The 15,339-nt window shown below is 41.9% G+C and overlaps 1 non-coding gene across 1 annotated transcript; it reads left to right on the plus strand.

Moving 5' to 3' along the window:
- The first annotated feature begins 14,941 nt into the window (after nucleotides 1-14,941).
- LOC145410292 (5S ribosomal RNA) lies at nucleotides 14,942-15,060 on the plus strand. Its single transcript, XR_013899255.1, has one exon. It is a non-coding gene; the product is annotated as a 5S ribosomal RNA (ribosomal RNA).
- The last annotated feature ends 279 nt before the right edge of the window (nucleotides 15,061-15,339 follow it).

The raw sequence follows: 15,339 nt of genomic DNA on the forward strand, positions 1-15,339 counted from the left end.
GTGTTCTAGGCTCTAATGTTAATTCCTCTGATGACACTGTAATCTTACAAGGTGTAGGGAATAATAACTTCTCTGTCCCTCTGTCTAGAGTGAATTTAGAGTCTGGTTTTGTTAATGGTTCCGTTATGGTTGGGTTGGTTGAGACACTCCCAATGTCGGGTGTAACTTTCTTACTTGGAAATGATATTGGTGGAAGTCAAGTGTGTCCAGCTCCTCAGTTGTCTAATGAGCCAGTGGCTGCGGCCCAGGATTGTGATGTCCCTGATGTGTTCTCTGCATGTGCTGTCACTAGGGCTAAGTCTAAAGTTACTGGTGACTTAGAGGATAATGATGATGATGATGTTATCATAGCTGACACTTTTCTTGCTAATTTGGACCACTCACCAGATGAGGCAGTACCCCGTGGTGTTGATAACTTGTCTCATCAAGAGTTGGTTGAGTTGCAGGTTGCTGACCCTGAGTTGAAAGGTCTAGCTAACTCTGCTTGCAGTGAGGAAGAGTCAGCTGGTGCTTCTACTTGTTATTATATAAAGTCAGGAGTACTTATGAGGAAGTGGAGACCCCCAACAGCATCAGCCGACTGTGAATGGGAGGTTGTACATCAAGTTGTCATCCCTCGTGTTTGTAGGCAGGATATCATTAAAGTGGCTCATGATTCCAGTTTGGCAGGACACCTTGGAGTGAGGAAGACTGTGGCACGCATTTTGAAACACTTCTACTGGCCAGGTATCTTCAGAGATGTTTCCTGGTATTGTAAGTCTTGTCACACCTGTCAAGTTGTGGGGATGTGTAATCAGACCGAAAAGGTTGCACCTCTAGTTCCCATTCCTCCTTTTGAGGCGCCATTCACCCGTGTGTTGGTGGATATTGTGGGCCCTCTTCCTAAGACTTCTTCAGGATTTTCTTATGTGCTGACCCTGATTGATAGGGCTACTCGTTATCCTGAAGCCATTCCACTTAGAAATATCTCAGCAAAGAACGTGGTTAAGGAAATGCTAGGGTTCTTCACCAAGTTTGGTCTGCCCCAGGAGGTACAGTCAGACCGGGGAAATAATTTCATGTCAAATGTTTTCAAGCAGTCTCTGAAAGAGTTGGGCATCACCCACATCACGTCTTCAGCTTACCATCCCCAGACCCAAGGAGCGTTGGAGAGATATCATCAAACACTCATATCGATGCTCAAGAAATACTGTTTGGAACATCAGAAAGACTGGGATAAAGGTCTTCCATTCGTTGTATTTGCCGCAAGAGAATCTCCAAATGAATCACTGGCCTTCTCACCCTTTGAACTACTGTTTGGCCATGAAGTAAGAGGACCCCTTAAGCTACTCAAGGAATGCTGGCTGTCGGAGGAAGATGACGTCAACCTGCTGGAGTATGTGATGAAGTTCAAAGAACGGCTGTCCACTGCTTTACAGCTGGCGAGAGAGAATTTAGGAGCTGCTCAGGAGAAGATGAAGACTTGGTATGATAAGAAGTCCAGGTTACACCACTTTCAGCCAGGAGATCAGGTTTTGATTCTGCTACCGGCACATGGGCAACCTCTTCAAGCCAAGTTTAGTGGTCCTTATTTCGTGGAGAAGAAACTCAGTGATGTCAACTATGTCATCACCACACCAGATCGTAGAAAGAACAAACGACTTTGTCACATCAACATGCTAAAGTTATATCACATGCGGGACGAAAATAACCCAGTCTGCACTGTACCTGTTCCACCCGAGTCTGCAAGTGAAGCTCTCCCATGCAGTATGAGCCTGAGTGATAGTTTGGGGAAAAATCCTGATATCATGAATGATCTCCAGACTAATCTTTCTCATCTAGCTCCCGAGGAAAGGCAGGAGTTTTCGGCATTATTGCAGGAGTACCCGCAAGTGTTCCGTGCCACTCCAGGAAGAACCATTGTGTTGATGCATGATGTCGATGTTGGACACGCAAAGCCAATTAAACTGCCTCCTTACCGTGTGAACCCAGTGAAAGTTCCTCTTATCCAGAAGGAGCTTGGCTACCTGTTGGACCACAAGATGATTGAGCCCTGTCAGAGCAAGTGGAGTTCTCCTGTCACTCTAGTCCCTAAGCCAGGTGGGTCACAGCGGCTTTGCATCGACTACAGACGTGTTAATCAGATAACCAAAACAGACACTTACCCTCTCCCTCGTGTGGAAGATTGCATAGACAAGATCAGAAAGGCTGGGTACATAAGTAAGTTTGATTTGTTAAAGGGATACTGGCAAGTACCTATGACTGAACGTGCTAGGGAGATCTCATGTTTTGTAACACTAGGAAAGACTTTTGCATGTTCTGTAATGCCATATGGTATGAAGAATGCACCAGCCACTTTTCAGAAGCTCATGAATGTTTTAACAGAGGGTTTGGCAGGGTGTGTTGTTTATATTGATGATGTATTAATCTTCAGCGACAACTGGAAAGATCACCTATGCCATGTCAGTAAATTTCTTGAGCGTTTGGTTCAGGCTAATCTTGTAGCTAATTTATCAATGTGTGAGTTTGGTCAAGCTAAAGTTCAGTACCTTGGGTACGTAATTGGTGATGGACATGTTGCACCACCAGGAGCTAAGGTTCAGGTTATAAGTGATCTTCCCAGACCTAAAAGTAGGAAAGAGCTACAAAGATTTTTGGGAATGGTAGGTTATTACAGGAGATTTGTTCTTAACTTTTCAATTCTTGTATCACCACTTACAGACCTACTGAAAAAGGGAGTTAAATTTGTCTGGACCGATAACTGTGAATCCTCTTTCAGCAAACTTAAAGCTCTCCTATTAAGTCAGCCAGTGCTCGCTACTCCAAATTTTGCTAGGCCTTTTAAGATGGCTGTTGACGCAAGTGATACAGGAGCTGGGGCTGTCTTGCTGCAAGAGGATGATCAGGGTATTGAACACCCTGTATCTTATTACAGTAAGAAGTTCACTCCACCTCAAAAGAACTACTCAACTATTGAGAAAGAGCTTTTGGCCTTGATTTTGGGTTTACAGCATTTTTCATTTTATTTGTGTTCTGGTTTTGACCCCATAGTCATTTATACCGATCATAACCCACTGAAATTCCTTAGTAAGTTTAAAGATAAAAATCAGAGATTGACAAGATGGAGTCTACTTCTTCAGGAGTATTCATTAGACATACAACATGTCAAGGGGAAAGAAAATGTTATTACAGACAGCTTATCTAGACTCTAGACAGATTGTTTTAGAGTAATAAGAAATTTCCTTTGTAAATTTCTTTTTCTTTGTGGGGAGGTGTTACATAGCCTATGATTTCATCATCCTTTGTATAATTCTATCATACAGTATGCTGCATGTTTGATCACAATTCGCCTCGTGGCTTCCATAGTGCATGTTCTACCTCACTCCCCCCTTCCCCCCCTTATAGTAGAGTAAGTCGTTCTTTCTGTTGTTCAAAGCAGGATTGTCAACTCTTTGTCCCCTATGGCTTCATTTGCGCGTCCTTCTTACAAGTTGTATCAAGCTCTGCCGGCCCCTATATAATGAGCTCAGTCTCTGCATTAATTGCCACTTAGATCTACTCCTCATTTTGCTCACATCTCTGTCCTCCCCTGTACAGTTGTTATTATTGTGAGTGCTCAGCCATCTAGCAGCTAAGTATAAGTGTTATTACATTTTTTCCATGTACTGTATAGCATAAGGTGTTGAGTCGTAGGCCTAGTGAAGTTTTTGTGATTCATGTGTTTTTATGTCAGTCATTTTTTATAATATTTTGTATCTGTAATAATATATCTTGCATTAACTGAGCATTATCTAGTTTTCTCATTTTATCAGGGCTGACTTAGATAAATTTACTCTTGCTAATTTCGTGTTAATAGAGGCTATTGCAGTTAACCATACATGTAACCTTTTTGCCATTACATTATCCTTATGAGTCCTGAATGTTTAGTTGTTAGTTTGAGCATTAAACTTTAACTTGTAATTTTACCTAACTCTTTTGTTTTGAACCTGGAACTTTACGGGGCAGTAGTGATTTTTAGTATTCTCACTTAAAGTATTCATTATCTTTCTCTGTTCCGTAACAGTGTGAATACGTGAGTTGTGTAATACACGTTAATCCTGGTGCCACTACACCATGGACCACTACACCACCAGTACCATCACAGTCATCACCATACATCGTACACACCAATACTACCATCACCAACCCGCTATTACCACCACCACCACCATCACCACTGCCACAGTCTCGCCTGTGCTATCTCACTGTCACTCTCACAACTACCATCACCACCACCACGCCGCTACCACCAGCACCACTACTAAACCATTACCTTCACCACCACCTCCACAACCCCAACCACAACCACTGTACAACACTTCCATCAGCAAGATAAAAATGAAAAACTATATCCTTTGGGTGAAGGTGTTGTGAATATGGCTGGTGTGCAGGTAGGCTGTGGTTGGGGCTCACCTGTGTGCCTGTCTTTATGGCGCATAAATAACGTAGCAGGATCGTAAGTATAATGACACACCTCCATCCAATATACACTACCGACTCTGTGCTTATACAGTATTTTCACCTGGACATACAATAACTCTTTATCTACCCTTAACCTACCCTTACTACCTTCACCTCACCGTACCTAACGTAGCCTAATCTAACCCAACCATACCTAACCTAACCTAACTTGACCTAGCCTACCTTAATAATCTAAACCAACATAATCATATCTAACCTAATCTAACTTAACCTAACCAACCTTAAAGTAATCTACCTCAACCTTATCTAATCTAAGTTAGTCAACCTTAATCTAACCCATCATAACCTTATTTGACCTAACCTTATCCCTTCCCTATGTTTACCTACCCTACCCAGATACTTATTTGACCTAACCTTATCCCTTCCCTATGTTTACCTACCCTACCCTACCCAGATACTTATTTGACCTAACCTTATCCCTTCCCTATGTTTACCTACCCTACCCTACCCAGATACTTATTTGACCTAACCTTATCCCTTCCCTATGTTTACCTACCCTACCCTACCCAGATACTTATTTGACCTAACCTTATCCCTTCCCTATGTTTACCTACCCTACCCTACCCAGATACCTAAGTTAATCAAAGTCAGCTTAACCTGATTCGTTCACTGTCTTCGCCTAACTCAACCTATCCTAAACTTATTTTATCCAATAATCCATCAGCAACTCTAAAGGTTTCACTTCAGAATATATCTCCTTCTGAGATATATTCTGAAGTGTATGTAGGTGAGGTGGAGGGAGGGAGAGGGAGAGGTAGACCGAGGATGAGGTGGAGGGATGGAATTGAGAGGTATATGAGGGAGGGGGGGTGAGTTGGGGGGAGGGTAGTCAAATGGTGGGTGACAGAGCGACTTGGAGGCGTTTTGTCTGCGGCCACCCTTTGCGGGATTAGGGCGTCGGACTATAGATAGATAGATAGATAGATAAAGTCCTCCAGGTAACACATAATAATTACTTTCATCTGAATGGCTTATTTCACCGACTGTCCAGTGTCACTGAGCATTAAGCTGGGCCATTACCATAGACCTACTGTTTTTTTTTTTTTTTTTTTTTTTAAATGTCCGACTCTGAACATAGGCTTCACAGCCTGCTATCAAGGCCCAGCAGTCCTTCTACATACCATAAACCTCTACATGTCACCACTTCGGCGCTAACACCCACCGTCCATATTGAATATATGCTAGGGCTGTCTCATACAGGACTGGTGTATTGGTATTAGCGGGGGTATTTTTATGACATGTCGGCGGGTCTTCTGATAGATCAGTAAAGTCTGATTTAGATGAAATTCAAGCCTCCTTAAACTGTTCAACTCTGCCCCACTGTTCCCTGCCCCAGCCGGGATTCGAACCTGGGTCCGTTAGGACTGCAGGCCACCTCCCTACCGACTGAGCCACCGCCTCCCCCTGTGTGTGTGTGTGTGTGTGTGTGTGTGTGTGTGAGAGAGAGAGAGAGAGAGAGAGTGTGTGTGTGTGTGTGTGTGTGTGTGTGTGTGAGAGAGAGAGAGAGAGAGAGAAAGTATCGTGAGCTAAGAGAGGAGTTTGTCTCAATAACTAACACAAAGAATCACTTCCACGCAAACTTTCCTCTAAAAATTGCTATGACCCACCCACCCACTGCTGTTGCTACTGCTGCTCCAGCGCACGCACGCACACACGCACACACACACACACACACACACACCACTCACTCTCTCTCTCTCTCTCTCTCTCTCTCTCCAATTTCCCTTCTCTCACTCTTCTTCGGAACAAATCAGGTCCAAAGAACTCACTGTAAAACGCCAATCCTTCAATTCAGCAGTCGTTTTTGTAACCCACGTGCGTACATGCACAGGCGCAACTGACGAGGAAAGCACTCTTGTGTGAGTGGCAAGGAAATAAACATTACCTAGACCACGACACGCAAATATCACTTTAGAAATATACGTTCCTGGTGCAAAAAAACAGACCCAGCCCAGGGGTGTACTGATAAACTCTGGAACTATTTTCTCCAGCATATACTAATTTTACTCTCTTGCCTTTGAACTGAAGCCTCTGTAACGGGTGTACTCGGGCATCTCGAATACAGCCAACACTGCATTCGGCTTTTTTCTCCTTTCTTTGAAAAAATTTATTTCTTCAGCCTTTAATCCTGTGGTTCCCCTCCCCACAAGGCATGTAGCAATGAAAGCACACTGTATTTGGAACAAGTAGTGAAAAACATATTTTCACAGCAGGAGTCAGAGTATCATGCTTCTGTCGTCCGTATGAACGACTGTGTACTGTGTTTATGTGTAAGCATAGCTGTGTACGCGTAAAGGTGGTTGTAACAATGTGTATGCACTGTGACTGCATACGTGTGTGTGTGTGTGTGTGTGTGTGTGTTGGGGTGTACTACAAACGAGGTAATTTTGTCTATTATTAGGCATATAATCTACACCTGCTCCGCCAGACTCACGGCTTCTTGACACTAACTCCACACCTCACACATGAGTTCAGCCTCCCTACTACAACTCCACTGCCACAACACTACACCTACTACTACCATTACTCTATACTAATTCTGCTACCACCACCACGACCATCACTACCACCTCTTACCCTACAGCACCACCATTACCACCACCACCACCTTCACTCTTACCTCACACCACCACCATGAACCCTTACCTGATCCTCACACTGTTTCACCAGTGCCCCGTCCGTCATATTTCCGAAAGAATATTGGTATAGGTGAACCAAATTAGAGGCAATCATCCCGCCCCCCACACCACCAATTTACGCACCGTGGACCCAATATTTCCTTCAGCACGATCACATACTAATTCAGTTTATTCCTAATGCTCCCAGGTATTACATTCCGTATAAGAAGGCCTAAAAAAAGTCTATCCCAAGCTATGTAGGATCGTCAGGAATGGTAAGAAAGATAAAATAATGGCGTCCTCGGGCTGAATAGGTTATGACACCACCAACTGATCATCTCTGGTCACGGTCAGACTAGGTACAGGTAATGGACTTATTTTATCAAAGAAGAAAAAAGCTTCACATCTTTGGATCAATACATACAGGAGAAATGATTTTTTTTATGAAATGGAGGAGCAGGACGAAGATGATGGTGTAAAGTTTGGGGATTGGCTTGTACCATATGACTAGCGTGTGTGTAAATTTGCGCAATCAAACGTGGCTCGGTTACTCAGACACAGCATACACAAGCCGTGATACATTGGAAGGGGAGAGGGGCACACCTGAAACCTCCAAATTCAATTGGCTGGATCCTTTCTAGCGACATGCTGCGCATTAACACAAACAGAGGTGTCCCCAGGGCATCAACAATCTGGATACATTGTGCAAGGAAGGCGGCTTTGTCTTCATCATAAGCCTACTGTGTCTTTAACTGAGCACAACCCAAGATGGCCAGTCACTGAGAGACAGTGTTCACAGACTGGAATACTCTGTAGCGGATTTAGCAACAGACCCGGCGGCACCATGATAGTAAAACCTTACTATCCATCTATTAACCACTGAATACAAAAACTATTATGTATGTTGCTGGAACTATTATACATAAGATTCATCTCTTCCTCAAAATATAACAAGTGGTAATCTGAACTGCACCATGAAAAAAAAAAAAAGTGAAGCACATCAGGTACAACGGAATAACTATACTTCAAACAGTTGGTTATAATCTTATTATTGCAACATACACCTGGTCTCTTATTTACATGGCATAACTTTACATTGCAAACTGCCCAATATGCATCATTTTCAGTCGCTTCAATAAATATTCAGAAAAGGCTGGAAAGGGATTCAGCTCACAAAATAATGGAAATTCATGCAGGCATTAAGGCAGTAAATATCCGGGTTTGGTAGCTGCCTATAATATACCAACAACTTCCTGGCCTGACCGCAGACTGCCTACACACGCGAACTTTATCGACTTGAGCAACACTGTACTGACCTTAAATAATAACAAAATAATTGGCCTGCTCCATGCTGCCCTTATAGTTTGTTGCGTTTTCTTTCTTGTATTCTTGTTTAACTGTGGCAGGCACTTCTACCCTTCAGAATAATTAACCGATTCCGACCAAACTCGGATAAAATGACCAGCCTGTGACTTAGTCCGCAAGGTTTTGGTTGCTAGGCAACCACTCGTTGCCTAGCAACGGTCGAAAACCCGCTTTTCTGTACTTTTCACGTTTCGAGCTGTAGAAGCATAACTAATGGGCGTAGAAAACTCTGACTTCTTTTGGGTGTAATCTTGAGGTCCTTCCCTATCGGATGTGTGCCATCCATTTTTCCCCTCTCTCCTCTAGTTTTCAAGTGGCAATCCTGAAAATATTGGCCTCTGTGTCTCTACCAACCAGTACCAGTTTCCAAAAATGCCCTTCTAGTTACCCACCATTTCTCTCTCGTCCCCATGGATATCGTCGCAGTGGTCTTATGGTTCGTCGACATAACGTGGTGTGTGTCCGCCTCAGACTGGGCTACTGACCTGTGTGGTAGGTGGCTGGGGCAGGCAACGCACCTCATTTCCCTCCTGTAAGCTGTGTGACGCACCCAATGCCAACACCCTTGACCATTATTGCCTGCAATGACCACTTGTCTCTGATTTAATACCACACAGACTCACATTAGTGGATACTTGTAATTATTTGTTGGAAGATGATACGCTAGATGTTATTCTCACGCGTCATCCACACTTTGGTGGGCGTTAATTTGTTATAGCTCAACAGTGTCCTGTGTGGCACGAGTTCCCATGTACTTACCTCACATATGGCCACATGGCACTGTACTAGGTTTGTCGCCTTTGGGCGTAATAAATTAATCAAATCAGTTCTAGTTACCCAGCGGTTTGATGGAACTGAATGAAAGTTCGCAAGAACACTGACTAGTACTAAACTTTCTATTGTACACCTATGAGCTACATTGGCCAGGTCAGGGGTCAAAGGTCATCAAATGCATAAATAGTGAAAACAGATAAAATCATGACTATGTTCATGCAAAATGCTAAGGCTCCAAAGAGTATGATGCCAGGGCCATGATTCTTATGTGGAATGTTGTACTGGATTACCTCCATTAAAAACTGACATTTAGTGTCGAAACTCACTTCCAGTCGCTGACAGTGCCACCTAGAAGTTGTAGCTCTGATGGGCCACTCTGAGACGTTCAAGTTCCTTAGCTCCACAGTGAAAGGATGGAATCGAATGCAACTTTGCATGCTTACAGACGTTAATGAGTACTGTAAGTGTGCTTCATACATGCATGGCGTATATCCACCAGATCAGGGGTCCAAGGTCATCAAGTGCAGAAAATAAGAAAAACGCTAATATTACGACCTTGCTTGCACGAAATGCTAAGGCTCCGAGGATTATTTAACCATCTTAAATGTTAGGAACAACTTGCCTAGCCCCGGGCTCCTACGCTCCTCGTGGGGCAACGTAGGATTGGATGATGGATGGATGGATGGATGAATAGGCAAATGCAAATTTATCGCTAAAAATATTACCACTGTAAGATTATCTTTCATTTTTATGAAAAGAAAAAAGGAACCACTTTTATTGAAAACATTTCTTCAAATCATGTTTCTTGGGTGGAATGTTGCAGTAGCGTACTTCCATACAGAAATTACTTTTAGTGTCGAAACTCACTTCCAGCCGCTGACAAAGTTTGGTCCGATTAGAGTTGGCCATCGTCATCTACCGACTTGTAATAATAATAACTGGAATTCTTAAATTGCTGAGGCAATATTCAAAGAACTCCAACTCCAGATGTTAATGCCACATTCCAGATTAGAATGCAAAAAAAAAAAAAAAAAAAAAAAAAAATCCACACTTGCACATCAGTTATGGTGTACAGTCTTTGAAGTGTGAAGAGTGGTTGTGGTAAATGGGACATTATTGATAATACATCATAAATTGAATGTGCCGAGATAAGTGTCATGATTTTTGTTCTAACCAAGATCTGTATAAGTGAGAACCTATAATTTCGTGGAAACCATTTAATATGGCAAGCTACTACAGTAAGCCTTGGTAACTTATGTATGCAGAAATTAGTGTCATCAAAGTGAAACCATCGATCATGTTTATGGCCTTTAATCAGCACTGTAATGACCATCTGCAATATACATGCCATAATGATTTTTAACTGCTGACATCCTGTAATGTATGTCATGTTTAGTGACAGTCATTTCTTGCATCTGAACCTTTCCGTATATCTTTTGTAGAATCAAATCTCATGAGCAAAACGAAGAGAACATCAAGAGCTCTTGTAATTATAGTGTTACATCTTGTATGAGGTGCAAGGCAGTGTCTACATGGACGATCTGGCAGAAAGTCTGATGGCTCAATCACAACAATAGAGGACACTGGTGCAGATATATAAAGAAAGTCTTCATGGTCTTGAAATGAGTTCCCATAAATGCTACAGGAAAACAGTGTACTTATTTGACTTTCCACAGTTTGCATCATTGCTGAGTACTCATCTGCATTAAATGCAACCTGTTCATTAAGATGGCTCTGCAATAGCCATAACAGAAATTCATGTGCACCCTGCTGGATTTTTACTGGCCATTGTTGCATAATATGAGGTAAAGCAAACAATGCTTGTATGTCTAAATGCTGTTTTGATAACAAAATAGTTTTTTTCATGTTTTTCAAAGTCATAGAAAAGGGTTGGTATATGTTATTCATGTTCACTCATGACCCACTACATTTCCACCGAGGTTGGTCAAAATCGGTCATACACTTTCCGATCTAGCACTTTCAGGCATGAGGCGGCAATTTTGATTTTCCTCAAAATCTCAAACGTATTTGCTGGATATCAGTATCAATACCCAGGTGCACAAGTATATGTTGGTGACTACATACTGGACTCCGAAAATACTTTTATCACTGTAGACCTAATATTAAGGGACTTTTGGTATGACTCAAATTTTATTACGGATTTTGACCTGTGACCTTGAGATTAAGGTCAAGGTCATTCAAATTTTGTAAATCATGTTTGTTCATGACCCACTACCTTTCCACCGAATTTGGTCAAAATCTACCATACACTTTCCGATTTAGTACTTTCAGGCATGAGGCGGCCATTTGGATTTTCCTTAATATCTCAAAAAGTATTTGTTGGATGTCAATATCAGTACCCAGGTGCACTAGTATATGTTGACGACCACAAACTGGAAAATTTCCAAAGCAATCGATTCAGCAGGTTTTGTTCCACAGGACAAAAAAAAAATGAAAAAAGTAGCAGAGGGCGCTAGTGCCTGGAAAAAATTTAAGAAATGATCATGCCAAAAGAAGCCCGCGACCAAGATACATCGCTCCTGAAAATTTCAAGTCTCTACCTCGAACGCTCTTGGAATGCCAGCCTTCTAGATCTCCCCCCCCCAAAAAAAAAAAAATAAATAATAATAATAATAATAATAATAATATCTACAACATCAATAAGAACTCCACAGAATGTGGAGTTCTTAATAATGACCACTCAGAGTTCAACGCCGCGTCCTACATTTTGGTCTATGGGCCAAACATCTGACTGCCCTGTGACCTATTGTTTTCAAAATTAAATATTTCATCTTTGCCTGACCCTCAACCCTTCTATCAAGTCTGGTTCACATCGAATCAAAAGTGATCTATAGTGTTAACCTCTGGCCTTGCCCTATGACCTTGACCTTAAGACCAATTGTTCTCAGTCACTTCATCTGCTTTTCTCTGAACTATTCCATCAAGTTTGAATTAAATCAAACCAGAAATGCTTAAGCTGAAACTGACATGTGACCCTGACCTCTGACCTACTGTTCTCAAGAAACATAAGCTCAAGCCCAGGAAGACTGTCAGCCATTCCACAAGGTTACATCCTAATCAGATTAAATGCTTTTTTTTGACACACACACACACACGGACAAACACAAACATTAAAAGAAACTACGATACCTCACTTGGCTATTGTGAGTGCTGGGTCATAAACAGCCACGGTCAGTACTGCCTGTATACATCAAGGGCTCCAGACTAACGAAGCGAAATCCTAACACTGCCAACCCCTTTAATTATCGCTGTTAATTTGGTGAGATCGCCAGGTTTTTGCAGTCCAGATATTGTAAAGCAACTACAGGCCTCTTATCCAAGTATAACCTGTGTGGCGCTGGGTGAGGGCAGAGAAGGCAGAGGGAAAAGGAAGAAGAACTAGATTAATGCCCAGTGCTTGCAGATGATAATTAATGATGATGAAGTTTGCTAAGTTCAGTCATTCCCTAGATGTCTTGCAACAGTCAAATTTATATCCAGGTTCCAAATTGTACGACTGAGTGAACAAGGGATTGAAGGCAAGGGTCAAGCAGGGTGAGAGAAGAGGAAGAGGTGGTGGAGAAGGGGGCAAGAAAAAGGTGGTGGAGAGGAAGGGGAGGAAGAGGAGATGGTGGGGAAATAAGGAAACTATGATGGAGGGCAAGGGAAGAAAAAGTGATGGAGTGGGAGAGGAGGAAGAGGTGATGGACAGGGAATGAGGAAAAAGTGATGGAAGAGAATTGGAAGAAAAGGTAACGGAAGGGGAGAGGAGGAGGAGGAGGAAAGATTGTGGATGAGTAGAGGTGGAAGAGGAAATGAGTAAGGAAGAGGTGACGGAGGGGAAAAGGTGGAAAAGGAGATGAATGGAGGTTTGGGAAAAAGGTGAGGGACGGTGCATGAATGAAAGGTGACGGAAGGGGAAGGGTTGAAAGAGGAGGAATAGGAAAAGTACAAATCCGTAATAGCCAACAACAACAGATCTACGTCCTGTCTGGTACCCTGAAGCTAGGAACCATTTGAACTGCAACTATTATGTGACTGCATTCAACACAAATTACAGGGCAGGTAATAGGCAGTGGCAGGTCGTAATTACAGGCATAGTTTTCATTTCAAATTCATAAAGCTTCACACAGCCAATGCAGTTACGTAACAATATCCAGTAATGAAATTTATCCTTGAAGTTCATCAGCAGCGACGCCACTATGGTCCGTACTATAAAAACTAAACGCCAGTACTGACGAACGTGAGCGTCTGACGTTCCCGTGTTTCGTACCATAAATAAATTTGCTGTTCAAGCCAGGCGTTCGTCACATGGTTATGGCGTAAAATAGTATTGGAATGTCACAGGAGAACAAACGCCACAAGAGACCCCCCTTTCGTGTAACAAATTTAAATATTCATAAATATGATAACCGGTTTATCCATTTATAAAAACTGAATAATCCAGGAATCAAATTTTCCCTAGAAGGCTGAAATATATGAGAAATACAAGGCTGTTCATAAGATTTTACAAGACTAAACGCTTCCGTAACGAATACGAGTAAACAGAAACTTCTATGGTGGCGACGTGGCGCGTAATATATAGTTAGGATACTAAATTATGCTTTCTAGTGTATTTCAGACTACCTGTGTACTTTCTGAATAGATTTTTGAAACGGCAACTGTTTGAAAGTTTGTGTGTTATCCAGCTCAGTGCTGTGGTTAGCACATTTGAGGGCAAGCCAGTAAGATTCTGCCTCTAGTCCAACAACATCATTGTGTGACACTTCTTGCCTATGAAAAATCATGTATAAATAACGTGTAAGAAGTGCATATACAATATTATAATACATGGCAGAAATTACACATATCAGAGTTTGGTCAGCGTTGGTAAATGGTTAGTTTGGTTTGTATTTTTCACCTGTTTTAGTGTTCTCTCTCAGTTAAGTTTCAGAAATTGATAAAACAGACACAATTTTTTCATCAGCACCGACAAGTATGTGCAATCACCTAAGTTCTTTCTTGAAGAATGTGATTCGTTTTTGCACCAACATAAATTGATAAGCTGATGTAGTTATGATACAGTAGTTGGGTAAGGTTACCAGATACTGGTGTGCGTGAATAGGTTGGTTAGGATGTTGGCTGAAATATTGCCTGTTTCAATCAAGCACTCAGATTTGAGCATAGGTGTGTTGGCTTTAAAGCAAAACTTGTTAGTAAATGCTGATTATTTCATGCGGGGAAAAAAAAAAAAAAAAAAAAAAAAAAAAAAAAAAAAAAACAGGCATCTTTCTATCCCAAGAGTTTTTCTTACAAGCAGCTACAGGCCTGAGGAAATGGCCTGTACCATGCATATATAATATAAAAACTAGTTAATTGGATAGAAATGACAGTTATTGTAATGGATGAGTAGATAGGTGTAGGAAAGTCATGGAATACTGGTTAGGGTGGAAGGGTTATACAAAAGAATGAAAGGTGCAGGTAAGCATATGACTGACAAACAGGAAGTAATGAGATAAATATTTAGTAAAGGAGACAAACATCAAGCATAAAACCAGAGTAGGAGAAAGCTAGGAAAAAAGAACAGTAAATAGTCTGAAAATATATAACACAGAACTGGATGAAAGTAATATAGAAGTGGAATGATTTCTGGGAAACAAAAAGGAAAGCTTGTCTAGCAGACTGGGACAGAAATAATTACCTAATGTTACGGCCATACCGCGTTGAGTACACCGCTTCCCGTCCGATCAGCAAAGTTAAGCAACGTTGGGTCTGGTTAGTACTTGGATGGGTGACCGCCTGGGAACACCAGATGCTGTCGGCATCCCTACGTGTCAAGTGGGGTTGGTGGAGGATTAGTGCCCCTCCCTGTAAAACAATTAACTCTAAGCCGTTGGCCACCCCGTTTGGGATACATGGCGTCTGGCAATGAATGAATGATAATATACCATGTAACTTAGGAAATCATGGCACACTGCTTGAAGGGAAATGTAATGATAAAGAATGTGAATCTCAGAGTAGTATAATTACTGAGCTAAACTGGAAATTTACTAGTAATACCTCAAACAGGGAAGGTGACAATAAAGTAGGGAAAAAACTAAAG

The sequence above is a fragment of the Coenobita brevimanus genome, chromosome 84 (assembly GCF_032717465.1).
Source record: "Coenobita brevimanus isolate Jiangsu-jjx chromosome 84, ASM3271746v2, whole genome shotgun sequence".
Taxonomy (NCBI): Eukaryota; Metazoa; Arthropoda; class Malacostraca; order Decapoda; family Coenobitidae; genus Coenobita; species Coenobita brevimanus.